Source organism: Diabrotica virgifera, chromosome 8, assembly GCF_917563875.1.
Source record: "Diabrotica virgifera virgifera chromosome 8, PGI_DIABVI_V3a".
NCBI lineage: Eukaryota > Metazoa > Arthropoda > Insecta > Coleoptera > Chrysomelidae > Diabrotica > Diabrotica virgifera.
This window is the reverse complement of record NC_065450.1, coordinates 148091812-148110493: the sequence shown is the minus strand read 5'-3', so window position 1 is coordinate 148110493 and position 18682 is coordinate 148091812. Positions and strand designations below refer to the sequence as shown.

Sequence of the window (18682 nt, the reverse complement as noted above, 5' to 3'; positions counted from 1 at the left end):
TGTAGAACATGTGACTGATGTAGAAATTGACACTTGTAGAAAATTTGTACACACTCTAAGTACAACATTTAAAAGGGCATGAGGTAGAGCTGTTTCCAAAATTTTCCAAAAAAATTTTTCGACAAGGGGGAAAATTTTGGAAAAATTATGATCTGAAAATTTGTGTACATACTTCTTGAACAATGACAAATATCTTTCTGTAATTTTTTTTTCTCGAATTAAAAAAAAATTCCGACAAAAGTAGGAGGCTATAAGTAGTTATATTCTAAATCAAAAAATCTTAAATGTCCTACAAAAATATTGGGGCAAATCGATGGTCGGACAAAAAATTTAATTTTTATTAGCAAACTATAGTTTTAAGCTATGCTGAGTTCTTGCATCCCTTATCTTCACAACCATTTTTCCGACAAAATTAGTAGGTTACAAGTAATTATATTCTTAAACAAAAAATGTAATGGTCTGAAAAAATGTTGGGGCAAACGAAAGAAAACTTATTTTAGGCTATCGACGAGGAGGTGTTGTGAAATAATATTTTAAAACAGTTTTTCTCGGTTACTTTTGAATCGATTTAGCTGAAAATTGGTACACACACTAAGTACAACACTTAAAAGGGCATGACGTAGAGTTGTACCCAAAATTTTCCAAATAAAATATCCGACAATAGGGAAAATTTAGGAAAAATTGTTATCTGAAAATTTGTGCACATACTCTTCGAACAATGACAAACATCGTTCTGTAGTTTTTTTTTCGAAGTTAAAAAAAATCCGACAAAAGGGAAAATTTCGTAAAATTTTTCGAAAATTTTGGAAAGTTCTCTACGTTATGCCCTTATATTATAAGTAGTATTTTTACAAATTTTCAGTTTGATCTATGTAGAGCTAACCGAGAAATATTGTTTATAGTTCGCTTTGGCCTCCTTGATGCTTATTATTTTTTTATATCCCAGAGAACGGCTGTTCCCGTACTTGTGACACTATATATATGTACAAGAAATTTTCTATTTTCTAAATGTGACTGAATTAAAAAAATTGGGCCAAATCCAATCTTAAAGTATAGGGAAAGACTCGCCCATTCAAATGTCAACCATCCATTTTGGTCCAAGGGTTTGGATTTTACGGCCCTTCCCATTTAGGGTCTGTTTTTCGTTCTCGTCCCCAAAACTCCCAAAATTTCGAAAATTTAAGTCCGACCTTTACGGCTTCTTATAGTACTGATCATTGCCTTTCCAATACATGTTTAATTTTAAAAATTGGTTATACCATTCAAAAGTTACCGATCTCAGAAATTTTATTCAATTTCTATTTAAAAAGGGAAAAATGTTTTGTATGTGTGTATGTTTGTGGAAAAGTTACACCGATCTGAATTTTTTTTTCTATGTTTTAAGAGGGGGTCAGGGCCGATTCAGAACCGGTGTAGCTTGTGACTTTCGACCACCCTTAAGCCAGCTATACGACTTGGTAGGTACAAAACGGCATATTTTTTGGGTGTACATACATATCTTAGGTTCAAGAAAAAACAGGAAAACCGCAAATACACCAAATTAATAACTTTGAGTTAAGCTTTCAAATAGTACCTAAGTGGTTAGGATCAGAGATACACACGGCTCAGTCAGCTGAAAAACTGAAAAACTAAACTTTGAAAATTTTGGTTTTTGGATAATTACTCAAAATTTCAACCTACGAATTGCGCCAATAACTGAGGAGGACTCTAGACGCGCCTAACGGTGTATACCTCATATCAGGAAAAATTCGAATTTTTAAGTTATAACCTTCATAAATGTGATCAAATCTATTTCCTATGGGAAAAAACGGTTTTTCAAGCTCAATAGTTCCTATAATACCTTCAGCTATCATACTTGACCTTGGATGCATCCGACACTACTTCTCATATTTAGTGATCAAAATCGGTTATACCGATTAGAAGGTATCTAGTTCCAAAAGTATAATCCATTTGACCATTATCGCCGAAATGGTTTATGTAGTTGTAGTGATTTCGACGCTAAATTAATAGAGCAATCCGAGTTCATTTACCGGCCATTAAAATAATTTTTTATTCTATTTCGAATAGAAAAAAAAACTCTAGTGTACATTCAATGGACACTAGATCATTTGAGAGATAATCATAGAAAGGCAACCATTTATCTTAACGTGGAATCGAGAAACAATAAATTCAACTTCATACATTTAATTTATATACAGGGTGTTTGGTAAAGAATGGGCCATAGCTTAACCTCAGGTTCCTGAGGTTAAAATTTTTTAAGGTTAAAATTTACCGATTTAAGCTAACTTACCTTGGTACAAAGTTTATAATAACCGAGATACAGGATGTCAAAACTTTTTTTTATTTATTATTGAATATTTCCTGACAGGTATGGGATAACAACATGAAATTTGGTATGTGGGGATTTTTTGGGTCGAGAAAACTAAATTCCCTACCAAAAATTATGTATTGCCCAGAGGGCGCCACATACGCCTTTCAGCACTCATTTATTACGTTAAATTTTTTTTATCCCTCACTCTGTATAATTTTGACATTAAAATTTTTATTCTCCTATTAGTTTTACTTAAAAAAGGTATACTTTTTCATCTCCCTAAACTCAACCGTTTTCGAGATAAACGCATTTTAAATCTGCGATACACCATTATTTTTAGCATAATATCATTGTAGTTACACCCGAAAAATAACTTAATAACATAATAATTGTGCCAGTTCTCAAATTTATGTCATTGCATCGCAAATTCCATTTGAAGAAATTTGCGATACATTTTTGGATAATTTTATGGTTTTAAGTTATTTTTCGGGTTTAACTACAATGATATTATTATGCTAAAAATGATGGTGTATCGCAGATTTAAAATGCGTTTATCTCGAAAACGGTTGAGTTTAGGGAGATGAAAGAAGTATACCTTTTTTAAGTAAAACTAATAGGAGAATAAAAATTTTAATGTCAAAATTATACAGAGTGAGGAATAAAAAAAATTGAATGTAATAAATGAGTGCTGAAAGGCGTATGTGGCGCCCTCTGGGCAATGCATAATTTTTGGTAGGGAATTTAGTTTTCTCGATCCAAAAACCCCCACATACCAAATTTCATGTTGATATCTCATACCTGTCAGGAAATATTCAATAATAAATAAAAAAAGAGTTAACTTTGACACCCTGTATCTCGGTAAACGCCCCATTAGTTTTGTCCGACAAGTGATCCAGTATGCATTACACATGTAAAAGAACAGTACAAAATAAAAATGACATCTGTGGTAATAAATAAAAAAATTCCAGGAAATTGACATTTTCGGCGCATCCGACTGCGCATATGCCCCGTGAAAATTGTCCGACAAGGTTACCACATGATTGTAAAAAGGTTTTATGATATATACCGTTAAAATTATCCATGTGGTAATAAATTTATTAATTTTCAAAAATTTGACATATTTAGCGTGTCCGACGCGTCATATGCCCCAATATTTTTGTCCGACAAAATTGTTTTCGCTGTTTATATGATAAAAACCATTGATTAAAATAAAATGACCAATGTGGTTATAAATTTTTTTCTTGCATAAAATTGACAACTTCGTGACCGCTTGACAGACAAACGCCCCACTGCCATGTTGCGCTAAGCTCCAAATTTGTCCGACTCCACCCAAATAACAAGCACAAAATGTTTCAAAGGTGTGGTCATAAATAATAATTTTATATGGGGGCCTAAGAACTATATATAATAGATCTGGATCCCGCGTACCAAAAAAAGTTGACTAATAGCAAGCTGAAAATTAGTTAATAGCTTAACGGTGTCTAGTCGGACAAACTTTGATGTACGGGAACACTGGAACAGGGTAAGTATTAATTGTGGAACAGTTTAAAAATTTGGAACGTCAGATTACGAAGACGTACTATGTATTTTGTCGGACAGAACATCCAATTGATTTGTTACCCTTTCATTAAACTGTCATGCAAAAATCATACTTCTATTACTAACCAACACGATTCCTGTCATTTCACATGTTCTTCGTGTTCCACTCATTAAAATGCCCAGTTGGTGATAAACACCAGTCTAATTTTTGCATGAGAGTTTAATAAAATGGTAACAAATCAATTGGAAGTTTTGTCCGACAAAATACATGGGACGTTTTCGTAATCTGACGTTCCAAATTCTTAAACTGTTCCACAATTAAAACTTCCCATGTTCCAGTGTTCCAGTACATCAAAGCTTGTCCGACTAGACAGTGTCTAGTAGACACCGTTAAGCTATTAACAATTTTTTTTGGTACGCGGGATCCAGGACTATAAGTGGTAAGTACGTGACATACGGGCTAGATTATAATATTAATGCAAAATATATATGTATACAATGCCGCATAGAAAACATTTTTGTTGTATTCTCCCCTAAGTTTTCTTCTTGTTTTCAAAAAGTTTAATTGTTAACTCGAACAGCCAGGGTACTGAAGCGTTTTTTCGAGAGGTAATACCTATAAGAGCAAATTGTAACTATTTCCTGCGTAAGATCTAGCGGCCATTTTTATTTATATACAATTAAGTGTCAAAAAATGGCATGTTTCACTTTTTTTTCAAATCAATGGAAAACAGGGAAACCTATGGTTTTTTTATTACAAATATCTTCGAGATTATGGAAAAAGCTTTAAAATGACGTATTACAAAGTTTGATATACTTATTTATTGTTAATATAATTGCGAAAAAAGTCGTAATTGCAAAAAAAATTATTTTCGCAATAACTGTTGTAAAAATTAGTGTACAGCTTTGAAATTTTTGTCAAATAAGGGTTATTTGGTGCTTAATATGTGATAAAAAATTTCAAAGCGATTTATTTAATTGTTTAAATTTTATTCAAATTGTTTATCCCACAGAGCATTTTTTTTGCAATAACATAAGTCAGAAGAAAATGATGTTCGAACCATTCTACAGATGTCAAATGAAAAAGCATGAGCTATATTTTGAACTTGGTTTGAAAAAAGTGAATAAAAAATGCATTTATTAATAATCATTAATTATGCAAAAGTATCGTAAATTTTTACTTAAAAACTTTTTATTTTGTTATAGAAGAAATTATACATATTTATTACAATTTTTTATCAATTATGATATAGGTAACATTACTCGGTAGTTGTGCACTTAAAACAGGGTAAAAAAGTTAATTTTTTTGGAAAAAGTTATTCAAAAAGTTTATAAAGAAAAATTGACGATACTTTTGCATAATTATTTATTACTAATAAATGCATTTTTTATTCACTTTTTTAAACCATGTTGAAAATGTAGCTCATGTTCTTTCATTTGACACCTGTGGAATGGTTCTAAGGTAGTTTTTTCTGACTTATGTTATTGCAAAAAAAATGCTCTCTGGAATAAACAACTTAATAAAATTTAAACAATTGAATGAATCGCTTTGAAATTTTTATCAGATATTAAGCACCAAAGAACCCTTATGTGACAAAAATTTCAAAGCTGTACACTAATTTTTACAACAGTTATTGAGAAAATATTTTTTTTGCAATTCCGGCTTTTTTCGCAATTATATTAAAAATAAATGAGTATATCAAACTCTGTAATACGTCATTTTAAAGCTTTTTCTATAATCTCGAAGATATTTGTACAAAGAAAATCGTTCTATTCTATTGAGCTTTCCTATCTTAAATGGAACACCCTCTATACCGTATATGTTTCACTGTTTTCCGTTGATTTGAAAAAAGGGAAAATTGCCATTTTTTGACAGTTAATTGTTTATAAATAAAAATGGCCGCCAGATCCTACGCAGGAAATAGTTCTAATTTGTTCCTATAGGTATTACCTGTCGAAAAAATGCTTCAGTACCCTGGCTGCTGAAGTGTTACGAACAGGGTATATTTTTGTCTTATTACCCTGGCCTAATGCTTCAATTACTTTGGAAACGGCTTGCACTATTTTTATAATTATTAGTAAGTAATGCGTCTTGTTGTGCGGCTGATAATATGGTAAAGCTTCCATTTTCTAGAACGTTCTATTCTATTGAACTTTCCTATCTTAAATGGAACACCCTCTATACTGTATATGTTTCGTGTTATAAAGTCATTAAGAAATACATACTATTTTTCATGTAATGTTTCCTACACCTATAAAGTAAAGTACCATATTTTCTGAAATATTGCTAGATTTATTATAACAATATTTTTGAATCATTCGGAACGAAAAAGATCTTTTGAATTTCTCCAAAGTTGACCGATTTCGAGTTATAAACAATTTAATAATAAAAAAATACAAAAATGACGAATTTCATTGCTCAAAATCACAAATGAAAAATACCATCTTTGAAATCAAAGTCAAGTTAAAACTTAATTCTACCGGTTGCCGACAAGAATTTTGCACTGATTTCATTTTACAACATTATTTTTTATTTGTTAATGCAATTTGTTAATTCATTAACTTTAAAAAAAATTTTAGAATACAGAAAAATTCTTAACAGACACCTTTTTTTTGTTCCGAATGATTCAAAAAATCTAAAATAATAAAACCTATAAAAAGTCGTGCAAATCATTTCCGAGAAAATTGTGACGTTCCATATTTAAAACTCACTCTGTATAGAGTTATTTGCCTCATAGGATAGAAAAGGGAGTTAACACAATCTCATTTAATCAGTGACTATTTATTTTTAGATTAAAAATTGTAATATTAAAAGTAATAATCGTTTATACTGTAAATGCAACTTACTTTAAAGTCGTCAAAATTTATCTCGTCTACGTGTCAAACTTCCAGAATAAAGTCACAGCGCAATCACTTATAGACTACAGGCCCATGTCAAAAATGGATGGGTCATATGAACCACCAGGTGACGTATATAGGACGATATAAGAGCATAAAATAATAAGATTTAGCACTATGCCGTCACTTGTAAGCAGTCCAACTGAGTGCTGGTGAGAATTCAAAAGTGAAGGTAGAGTGGGTACATTTTGGTCATATATTTTTGTACGACATTTTTACCATCGATAGATCTATGACAAATATTAAGAACGCGCCCAGTGCCGTAAAAAAATGGTGAACCACAAAGTTGGTAATTTTTTTTGATTTTCTGACAATTTCAAGGGTAAATTTGGTCATTTCATTCTGTACGGCATCAATTTCATACTGTTTCATTCAATACAGCTTCTAATCCATTATTCCGCAACGCCGTACAAAAATCATGCGACAAGGGAAAAAATCTAGGGTTGCAATCCCCTCTCTTTCCGTGGTCCGGGGGGTGATTTGAAAAAGTACGGCTTCGGTTCCAAAACATTATCTAGCACTTAAAAGTACTATTAAAAATAATGCCGTCAAAAAAGTATTGTTCATTTGAATGTATATTAATAATTATGTTAATTTCATGGTATACTTGGTTTATAAAGCTAAAAAAATCATTTGACTCTGTACGGCAACTTTTTTTTTAACATGATATTGTAAAATAATATTGTCATATAGTATTGCTGTTTAAAATAAACTGTTCTAAAAAAAATTATAGAGAAATACAAAAACAGAAATTTTTTAAATTATTGCAAAAGTTTAAATATTCATAGATTAAGAAAATATAGCAATTTTCTACATTTATCCTTTGTTTTAAATAGTATTAAGATAAATAGATTGGGAAAAAATGATGCCGTACATTTTAAGGCAGACCATATCTTTTAGGCTGATAAAAATGACGCTACCATTTTAAAGGTGTAGTACTTTAGGGTCATTTGGTACTGTACGGTATTAACATATTTTTGAAGAGAACAATTATTGATAATATGTTAAAATCATTATGACGTTTAACTGAAGTTAAAGGGTGGGTAGGTATAAAATATCCAAGAATTGAAACTGTAAATCCCAGTAAGAACAGTATTGTATACGTTTTGGTTTAATATATACTTCAAATATTATTGATACATAATGTATATAATTGATTTGTTTCATTGTAATGATGTGAATAAATAAAACAACTATTTTTTAGAAAAATTACTACTAGAAAACGACTACTTAGCACACAGTACAGTATTATAGGCAGGTGTAGATATATGCCTACAAATGCTAAACGTCGTAACAGAACGTTGCTCGTTAAGCGATATATAATGTAAATTATATTTATTTACTTTTTATTAACTTTTTATAAATTATTGCATTAAGTACAAATGAACTATCTAAATGCCGTATAAAAAAATATCGTCATAAATTTCACAATTTCACTTTACATTTCGTTATATGAATTTTTCTTACATTTCATTCTGTGGATTTTTCCTTGAGCTTTTTTATCCCTACAAACCTTTGGACCAACGAAAATGTACGGCATGTAAAATAATGTTATCTATGCCTAAAATACTTTCAAAATAAATTAATTTTATGTTGTTTCCAATCACCCCCCGGACCACGGAAAGAGAGGGGATTGCAACCGATTTTTTCGATTTTTTCGATTTTTTCCCCTTGTCGCATGATTTTTGTACGGCGTTGCGGAATAATGGATTAGAAGTTGTATTGAAACAGTATGAAACTGATGCCGTACATAATGAAATCACCAAATTTACCCTGGAAATTGTCAGTAAATCAAAAAAATTTACCAACTTTGTGGCTCACCATTTTTTTACGGCACTGCGCGCTTTCTTATTATTTTTCATGGATCTATCGATGGTAAAAATGCCGTACAAAAATATATGACCAAAATGTACCCACTCTACCTGCACTTTTGAATTCTCACCAGCACTCAGTTGGACTGCTTACAAGTGACGGCATAGTGCTGAATCTTATTATTTTATGCTCTTATATCGTCCTATATACGTCACCTGGTGGTTCATATGACCCATCCATTTTTGACATGGGCCTGTAGTCTATTACAAGCAAATAAATTTCACAACAAGTCCATTTAGGTGCTTCGTTGAACTGCAAATGTGTTCAAAACTTTAATAAAACTAAATGACAATTCAAACTATTTGCACCAATAAACTCCCGCGAAAGTTTACGCGCGTTTTTCTACACTCTTTTTAGACATAGCTACGGCCTTCGACAAAGTAAAACATAAAGGTTTAATATACAAACTCAAAATTTTTGTACAAAAACAACATTCAGAAATTTTGCGGTCATATACAGGGTGTCCAGAAACTCTACCGACAAACAAAGACAGGATATTTCTCATATAATTCTAAGTTTAAGACATTTTAACCCAATTGATCTAGTCCGAAAATGCTTTCTAAGGGAGCTAGAGTTCTGTGAAGATGGCGTCTTGTAATTAGTTTTTCTTAATACCTCTAGAACGCTTCTGTTTAGAAAAACAAAAACTGGTACGCCTATTTCTCTTCCAGATATAAATCGATTTTATTCATTGCGAATTTCTAGTACCGGTTATAGGCGTCCGTTTTGGGTAGGGCAACGGTTATTTTATCGCTTAACTTTTTTGTTTTAACTTTTAAGCATTTTTGATACTGGATTATTAAATTGTGAGGTATTTTACTACTAAAAGGTACTCTTGATTTAAGTCGGTAGGACACACCATTTTCTACAAAAATCCAATTGAAATTTTTCGCTTTTTGAATTTGAAAAAAAACTGAAAAATTTTTTCAAAAGAAACGGTGTATTTTACCAACTTAAAGCAAGAATAACTTTTAGTACTAGAATACCTTATCATTTAATAATCTAAAATCAAAAATTCTTAAAAATTAAAGACAAAAAGTTTTGCGATAAAATAACTGTTTACCCACCCAAAATGGACGCATATGACCGGTACTAGAAGTTCACAATTAATGAAATCGATTCATCTCTGGAATATAAATAAACGTACCAGTTTTCGTTTGAAAATTCAAGAAACGAAAAATTTTCTAATCGATTTTCCCAGAAAACGGTGTGTCCTACCGACTTAAAGTAGAAGTAGCTTTTAGTACTAGAATAACTCACACTTTAATAATGCAGTGTCAATAATGCTTAAAAGTTAAAGACATAAAAGTTATGCGATAAAATAACCGTTGCTTTACCCAAAACGGACGCATAACTCGTACTAGAAATTCACAATCAATGTAATCGATTTATCTCTGAAAGATAATTATGCGTACCAATTTTCATTTTTTTAAATAAAAGCGTTCTGGAGTTATTTAAGAAAAACTAATTACAAGACGCAATCTTCACAAAGAGCTCTAGCTCCCTTAGGAAGCATTTTCGGACTAGATGAATTGGGTTAAAATCTCTTAAATTTATCTGAGGAATCTCCTGTCTTCGTTTGTCTGTAGAGTTTCTGGACACCTTGTATATCTGACAGACATTTCAGAATTAAGCAAGAAGACATGTAGTTACACAGATCTAAAAGTAATCAAGGCCGGAGTCCCTTAATGAAGCGTATTAGGTCCGCTCCTCTACCTGCTACATACGATATACCTGAACTAGAAACTAGAACATGATGCTATATTATGTAGCCACATTTGAGGATGACACTACTAACCTATCAGTAGGTGATACAAACGAAGAATCAGCAGAAAAGTTACAGTTGTCAATAAAATCCATAATTAGACTAAACATTGTAAAATCAAACCAAACGAATATAAATCACTTGACGTTAATTTTACAAATAAAAAAATCCAAAATATTCCAATTGGAATAAATGATGCCCAAACGCAACTTCCGCAAAATCCTTGGGCATTATACTTAATGAAACACTTCGTTGGAAAGTCTATGTATATTCAAAAGAAAGCCCCTAGGTATCCGTTACAAAAAAATATGTGATGAGACGAAACACAGGTTTGTCCATATATAACAAACAACTCCTATACAAACAAGTACTGAGACCAGTATGGATGTATAGTTGCCAACTCTGGGGCTATTTCAAATTCAAGTATTATCCAGATTATCCAAAGATTCCAGAATACTATATTAAGAAACAGTATTGATGCTCCTTGATATATCACAAATGTAGACCTCCACAAGCACCTTGAGATGGATGACGTAGACAAAGATATTATCAAGAAGGTAACAGGAAGTTACGAGTCACGGCTCTATAGTCATGTAAACATCGACGTTATACAGCTCCTCGATAATACTGGGTTAGAAAGAATAGTCAAACAAAGAATACTACTTGAGTTAGTCTAAAGTGTTAACTTTATTCTGAACTGATAGAATAATTTATCGTAATTCATACAGCACATATTAGGATACTATTACTGGTCATCCGGCGAAGATGCCAATGAAATAAGTTGTGCTTAAAGATTAAACCATTACTGCATATTATTCAACGAGCATGTAATGATGGCTATTACTCACGATGATGAAGTTTGCGACACGAGCCGTTGGCGAGTGTCGTAATTCATCAGAGTGAGTAATAGCCATTACATGCAAGTAGAATACTATACTTTTTCTACGATCTTTTTTATTTGGATTGGTAGAAAAATATAATTATCAATTATATAAAACCTTACATTATTTAAAACGAAATATTTTATTTTTCATAAGAAAATATATTTTATATAACTATGGCAACACTGTTAGAATTACACTCATTGAGCTTATAAAACAATCAAACAGTTGTCATTGGGCGCGTTCACCAGATGCAAACGTTGGCAATCAGTTTGCGCTTTATGGTTCTGAACGACTTGCTAACGTCAAACATGTTTGGAAAGCGGTCGCCATTTTTGCAAACATAAGATATTTAAGTTGAACTTTGCAAACGTGTTGAATTTAAATTGTATATATTGTAGAATATATTGATAAGGGTTTTATATATAAAATAAAGGCTACTGAAGACATTCTGCTACGTTATTATCTATTAAATAAATTTTCTTTTTTCCTTTATTAAAAAAAAATAAATTCAAAAACGTATTTATTGAGAAAATTTATTTTAGGTTACGTTCAAACCAAGCAAGCAAAATGTCAAATTTTAACCTAAACAACCAACCGTTCAGCTCGCTGTCAACAAGTTTAGAATCAAAGCGCAAAACATTTGTGAACGTGTTTGCATCTGGTGAACGCAGTCATTATGTCATGGAATGGCGGTGGCTTTTAAAAATAAGACATATTTTAAGGCAATTACATTTAGAAGAACGTGTGCTCTCAATTAAAATCTATTGTACAATGAACAGTAAGTAAAACAGAATTCATTGATATGAATTTCATATCCGTAAGTCCTTTTACGAAATTAATACCGATTGTTTATTGTTTACCTTTTAATAACGTCAATCTTAAAATGTCAAATATTGAAATTTAAACGTAAAAAACATACTAGCCCATTGTTAAAGTTAAAAATCATTTAAACATTTTTCAAATTTAATTGTTTATATAAATTACAATGATTATTTTATTAAATAAACAAGTTTGAGTAATTTTATTTGCTAATAGGTATATTAAAAGTGCCATGCACCACTTGAATCTAACTTCAACCCATGAGTAATGACCCGCGAGTAACTTTAGCCCGTGAGTAATGAATTATTACTCACGGGTAAAATAATGGGTGTTATTATCTATTAAAAAATAGCGAATAATGAGTAAAGACTGGATTATATGCAAAATGCATATGCATATATATGCTGCATATTTCTCATGTTTTTCATAAATGCATATGCCTTGCATATTTGGAGATTTAAGAGCATATAAATGCATATTTTGATGGGAATTTACTCTACCCCATTTAAAAATAAGGTATATATTAGTAACATCAACATCCATTAAAATAAAATGTGAAAGTAAATATTTTGCTGTTAAGCTCCTTTGTTGTTGTACCCATAAACATAATGGGCGTTATTTATAGCTGCAGGTATCATTATCCCGATATTTAAGATTTATAGACTTCTCAGAATTTACAAATTACCTAAGTAAATACCGATTATATTTTGAATAACATTACAAATATTACATGTACTTTCTGCTGGTGTCGGCCAACTATGAATTATTCTGGGAAAACCAACCAAAACGAAATTTTAAGGCAGCGTTGCCAATTTAGCTTATTTTATGCTAGATTTGGCATATTTTTGTGTTGTTTAGCTTATTTATTTCTTGTTTAGCATATAGCATATTTTCTAGCATATTAAATAATATAAAAATTATTTAGTAAAAATCGAAAATCTTCTAATTCAGAACAAATTTTTATGTTGGCCTTACAATTACTAAAACAACTTAGGAACTCTCTCACAGGAACTTGAAACTGATATCAGTGAGTCAAATCTGATTCCTAACAAAAAATGTTTAACCATTCACACATACACACCTACATCAGCAAATCCCTTCGCCTTCAATAATGTTTATATTAGTACTTATGTCTGTGGACCATGAGATTACTATTAACTACAGGATCATGTTTCAGCATTTTTTAAAACAAATAATTTATCTGTACTGGGTTATGCTTGCTATAGGGATTTTTTATTAGTTGATAATGGAATACCTACTGTTGAACTGATCATTCCATCATTCTTGTGAGGTTTGGCAAATACTATATTGGTCGAGTTGGCAACACTGTTTTAAGGGTAGGATAGATTATTTTATTTTATGAATGGTTAGTCTTAAATCAATCGCCGATTATTCAACTTTTGTGATTGCAAGTTATTGACTATACTGTGTAAAAAAATCATTTTATTATTATTGTGAAAATGCCTAAAGTAGCAAGGGAAAAATCAAGTCTTCTCAGAAGTTGGATTGGAAGTAACAATCATCTAAAAGTTATCGACAGTGAAAGTATGTTTTGCACCATTTGTGATAAAAAGGTAAGTTCTCCACTTCAATAGATTTTTAAACTTATCAAACTTATTTGCACATCTATGTGTCTGTCTATTCTAAAATGACAAACCGTCCCATTTCTTCAAAAACTGTTTTTTAAAGTTCGCAACGGTTTGGCTTATACAGAGCGAGGTGTTGAGAGTGGCCCACCCTGTATACTACGGTACACTGACTGTACTTTATTGTTTGACGATTTCAATTTCACTTTGAGAAATAAAAAAAATTGGGGGAGGTTTAAAAAGTTTGATCATTTTAATGTAGGTATCTATTTACGAAAACATCTAAAACATCATTATCATTATATTCCAGATTCCATGTCAAAAGAAATTCCAAGTAGTTCAACACATAAAAACTTCACTTCACCAAACTAAGCTATCAAAAAATGATAATAAACCTCGCCAGCAGATTCTACAGAACAGTTTGCAGATTCAGAATACGTCAGTTGGGCAAGAAACCTTTGCAAAGGATTTATGCCATTTTTTTTTGAACTGCAATATCCCTCTGCACAAGTTAGAACATAAATCGTGTCAAAACTTTTTAAAAACTTATTGCAAGATTAAAGATAAACCAGCTCAAATACCAAGTTCTTCAACTCTTCGGAAAAAATATGTCAGTGCATGTTACAAAGATGTGATGACGAGTATTAAAAATCAGTTAAAAGCCGATTATCTTTGGATTTCCGTCGACGAAACAACGGATACAAAGGGTCGACAAATTGCGAATCTAATTGTTGGAGTTCTTAACGACTCTGGCGATTTTAAAAACTCATACTTAATTAGTGTAAAATGTTTGGAAAAAACAAACTATGCTACAATAGCTAGATTTGTTAACGAATCCCTAACAAATTTTTTTTTACCTGATCAAGTACCATTTGAAAAAATATTATTAATGCTTAGTGATGCCGCCTCATATATGATGAAAGCTGCATCCAATCTTAAAATCTTTTTCCCTAATTTAATTCACTGTACATGTTTGGCGCACGGCCTAAACAGAGTTGCAGAGAAAGTTAGAATTGAATTTCCCAATGTAAACACCTTAATAAATAATGTAAAAAAAGTATTTCTGAAAGCACCACTACGTGTACAGGTATATAGGGAGATGCTTCCCGATATTCCTTTACCACCAGAACCAGTATTAACCAGATGGGGAACTTGGCTTAAAAGTGCTATATTTTTATCTGAACACTACGACGACATCAAAAGCGTTATTTCAAGTTTTGATCCGACTTGTACCGCTATTGATAACTGTCAAAATATTTTTAAAGAAAAGTCTATTAAAAATCAATTGTTGTATATAAAATCGAATTTCGATATCATTGAAAGTTCAATTACAAAATTAGAGGCTCAAAATTTATGTCTTCACAATAGTATGTCTATTGTTGATTCGGTTAAACAGAAAATAACAAATCTGAATGGGGAAATTGGAGTAAAAATTAAAGATAAACTTGATGACGTTTTAAACAAAAATGAGGGTTTCACTTTATTGCGTTCAATAAATAATATAATCAATTTTGGAAACTTCGATGAAAATATTAATATGGATCCGTCTCTAATAGCAAAGTTTAAATATGCCCCAATTACATCTTGTGACGTTGAGAGATCTTTTTCTGCCTATAAACAAATATTAACAGATAGAAGACATAATATTAGTTTAGAAAATATGAATCAATATATGATTATTTATTGTAACAATAAAAATATGTAAATTTGTTTTATTGTACTCTTTTTATAATATTAGTTTAGAAAATATGAATCAATATTGTAACAATAAAAATATGTACATTTATTTTATTGTACTCTTATTTATCTTGTGGTCAAAATAAAATATTTTGCCGTTTTATTTGTCACAAAACCTGAAGTTAAAAAAATATATTAAGAAATAATAATACAATTTGGTTTAAATTCAAACCTATTTATTTATTTTTATTATTTTTTATTTATTTATGTATTTAACGTAAACCATAAAATTATTCATATAAAAATAAGTGCATATATAAATGCATATTTGCATGTTAATTGTGCATATTCAGCTTGTTTTAAAATGCATATTGCATGCATATTTTAGACATTTTTTAGTGCATATTTTCCAGTCTCTAATAATGAGTAAGAAAAAATTATTATTAAACGGTCGTAGAAAAAATATTTTATTAAAATTACAAACATCATTTTAAAATCATAATATATAAAATACAGAGTGAGTTTTATGTATGGAAACACTCAATTATCTCAGAAACGGCTTGCACGATTTTTATAGATTTTGGTGGATAAGAGTTTTCTGAGGCGGCCGATATTATAATGGTAATTACATTGTTGTCAGATTTCCCATTTTTCTGGAAATCTAATGAACTTTCTTATTTCAAATTGAACATCCTGTATATTTTTTGCGTTTTGAAGTCCTAAATAAATACTGATTATTTTTCATGTTATATTTCCCATACCTAAATGCCACAACTTCGAAGTTATTGCTATATTTAATGCAAAAGAAATTTTTAAACAAATTATAAAAATCAATTTTTTCGGCTCGGGTAAATATTATTTTAGGTTCTTTGGATCATTGGGGACAAAAAAGATCTTTTGTAATTTTTCTATAAAATCAATCTTTTCCGAGTTCTAAACAATTTAACACTGAAAAGAATCGAATTATGACAATTTTCAAGGTTCAAAAACACAAATAAAAATTATTAGTTTTGAAACTGCGTAGTACCCAAATTCAAGTTCAAGCCTTATTTTATCAGATACCGATAAGTAATGTGAACTTGTTTTATATTAAAATATTTTTTTTAGTTGTTAATTCAGCCCAATCGCCCGTCCTCTCATATGCGCTTTATTAACAAATTAAAAAGCGATGTTTTAGAATAGAACGTGCCAAAAACTCTTATGACGAGCTCCAGTAAAAGGGTTGAGCTTGAATTTAGGTACAATTTCTAAAATTATATTTTTTATTTGTGTTTTTGAACCTTGAAAATCGTCATTATTCGATTTTTTTCAGTTTTAAATTGTTTGTAACTCAGAAAATAATAATTTTATAGAAAAATTACAAAAGATCTTTTTTGTTAACAATGATCAAAAGAACCTAAAGTAATATTTGCCCGAGCCGAAAAAATTGATTTTTATAATTTGTTTAAATTTTTTTTTAAATAAATGTAGCAATAACTCCGAAATTATGGCATTTAGGTATAGGGAAAATAACATAAAAATAATCGGTACTTCTTTAGGACCTTAAAACGCAAAGAATATACAGGGTGTTCCGTTTGAAATAAGAAAGTTCATTAGATTTCCAGAAAAACAGGAAATCTGGCAACAATGTAATTGCCACTATAATATCGGCCGCCTCAGAAAACCTTAACTCACCAAAATATATAAAAATCGTGCAAGGCGTTTCCGAGATAATTGAGTGTTTCCATACATAAAACTCACTCTGTATATAAGTGGTAAGTACGTGACATACGGGCTAGATTATAAAATTAAGGCAAAATATATAGACAATGCCACATAGAAAACATTTTTGTTGAATTCTCCCCTAAGTTTTCTTGTTACGTTTTCAAAAAGTTCAATTGTTAGATAAAAATTTATTATTTGAATAATACAGAGTGAGTTTTATATAAAGAATGCTTCAATTATCTTGGAAACGGCTTGCACGATTTTTATAGTAATTAATATTAGTAAATAATACGTCTTGATGTGTGGCCGATAATATGGTTGTATTTGCATTACTGTCAAAACTTAAATTTTCTGGATCGTTCTATTTTATTGAACTTTCCTATCTTAAATGGAACACCCTGTATATTTTTCGTGTTTTAAAGTCGTTAAGAAATGCCTAATATTTTTCATGTAATGTTTCCTACACCTAAGTACATATTTTCTGAAATATTGCTAGATTTATTGAAACAATTTTTTTTAACAAATTATAAAAAAAAATTCGGCCTTGGCCTATATTATTTTAGGATTTCTTGAATCATTCGGAACGAAAAATATCTTTTAAATTTCTCCAAAGTTGACCGTTTTCGAGTTATAAACAATTTAATACTAAAAGAACAAAAATGACGAATTTCATTGCTCAGAACCACAAATGTAAAATACCATCTTTGAAATCATGAACTACACAAAATCAAGTTAAAACTTAATTCTACCGGTTTCCGATAAGAATTTTGCACTAATTTCATTTTAGGACATTGTCTTTTAGTTGTTAATGCAGCCAGATCGCTCGCCTCCTCATTAGAGCTTCATTAACATTATAAAACAAAATTTTAGAATACAACATATCAAAAATTATCATATTTCTTTTCTTTTCAGTTTTAATTTAGGGAAAAATTCTTAACAGACACCTTTTTTTGTTCCGAATGATTCAAAAAATCTAAAATAATAATACCTATAAAAAGTCGTGCAAATCATTTCCGAGGTAATTGTGACGTTCCATATTTAAAACTTACTCTGTATAGAGTTATTTGCCTCCATAGGATAGAAAAGGGAGTTAACACAATCTCATTTAATCAGTGACTATTTATTTTTAGATGAAAAAATGTAATCTTAAAAGTAATAATAGTTTATATTGTAAATGCAACTTACTTTAAAGTCGTCAAAATTTATCTCGTTTACGTGTCAAACTTCCGGAGTAAAGTCACAGCGCAATCACTTACAAGCAAATAAATTTCACAACAAATCCATTTAGGAGCTTCGTTGAACTGCAAATGTGTTCAAAACTTTAATAAAACTAAATGACAATTCAAACTATTTGCACCGATAAACTCCCGCGAAAGTTTACGCGCGTTTTCCCTGAATTTTCACCGAGATTTCGGCGCCAACGTCGATTCGGTCGTAGTAAGCTTTGAATAGACAGTTTTCGCAATATCAAGTCGCTTGTGATATCATTTTAGCACTGGCGCGTGCGTTTGAGAGTAGGGGAGACACGACACTACCGAATTTATTAAGGTCTGTATATTTGTTGCTGACTTAAGGACATTTAGAATGTTGAAAAATGTAACTACCAAGTGGACAATGGGCAGTATAA

The 18682-nt window shown here is 30.6% G+C and overlaps 1 protein-coding gene across 1 annotated transcript in view; it reads right to left on the bottom strand.

Annotated features, from left to right (window-relative positions):
* LOC114331900 (orexin/Hypocretin receptor type 1-like) overlaps window positions 1–18512 on the bottom strand; it is a 1700655-nt gene extending 1682143 nt beyond the window's left edge. Inside the window, exon 1 of the mRNA XM_050658583.1 lies at window positions 18241–18512. The gene's annotated coding sequence lies outside the window, so the exon portion shown is untranslated. The remainder of the gene's footprint in view (window positions 1–18240) is intronic.
* Window positions 18513–18682: the final 170 nt, after the last annotated feature.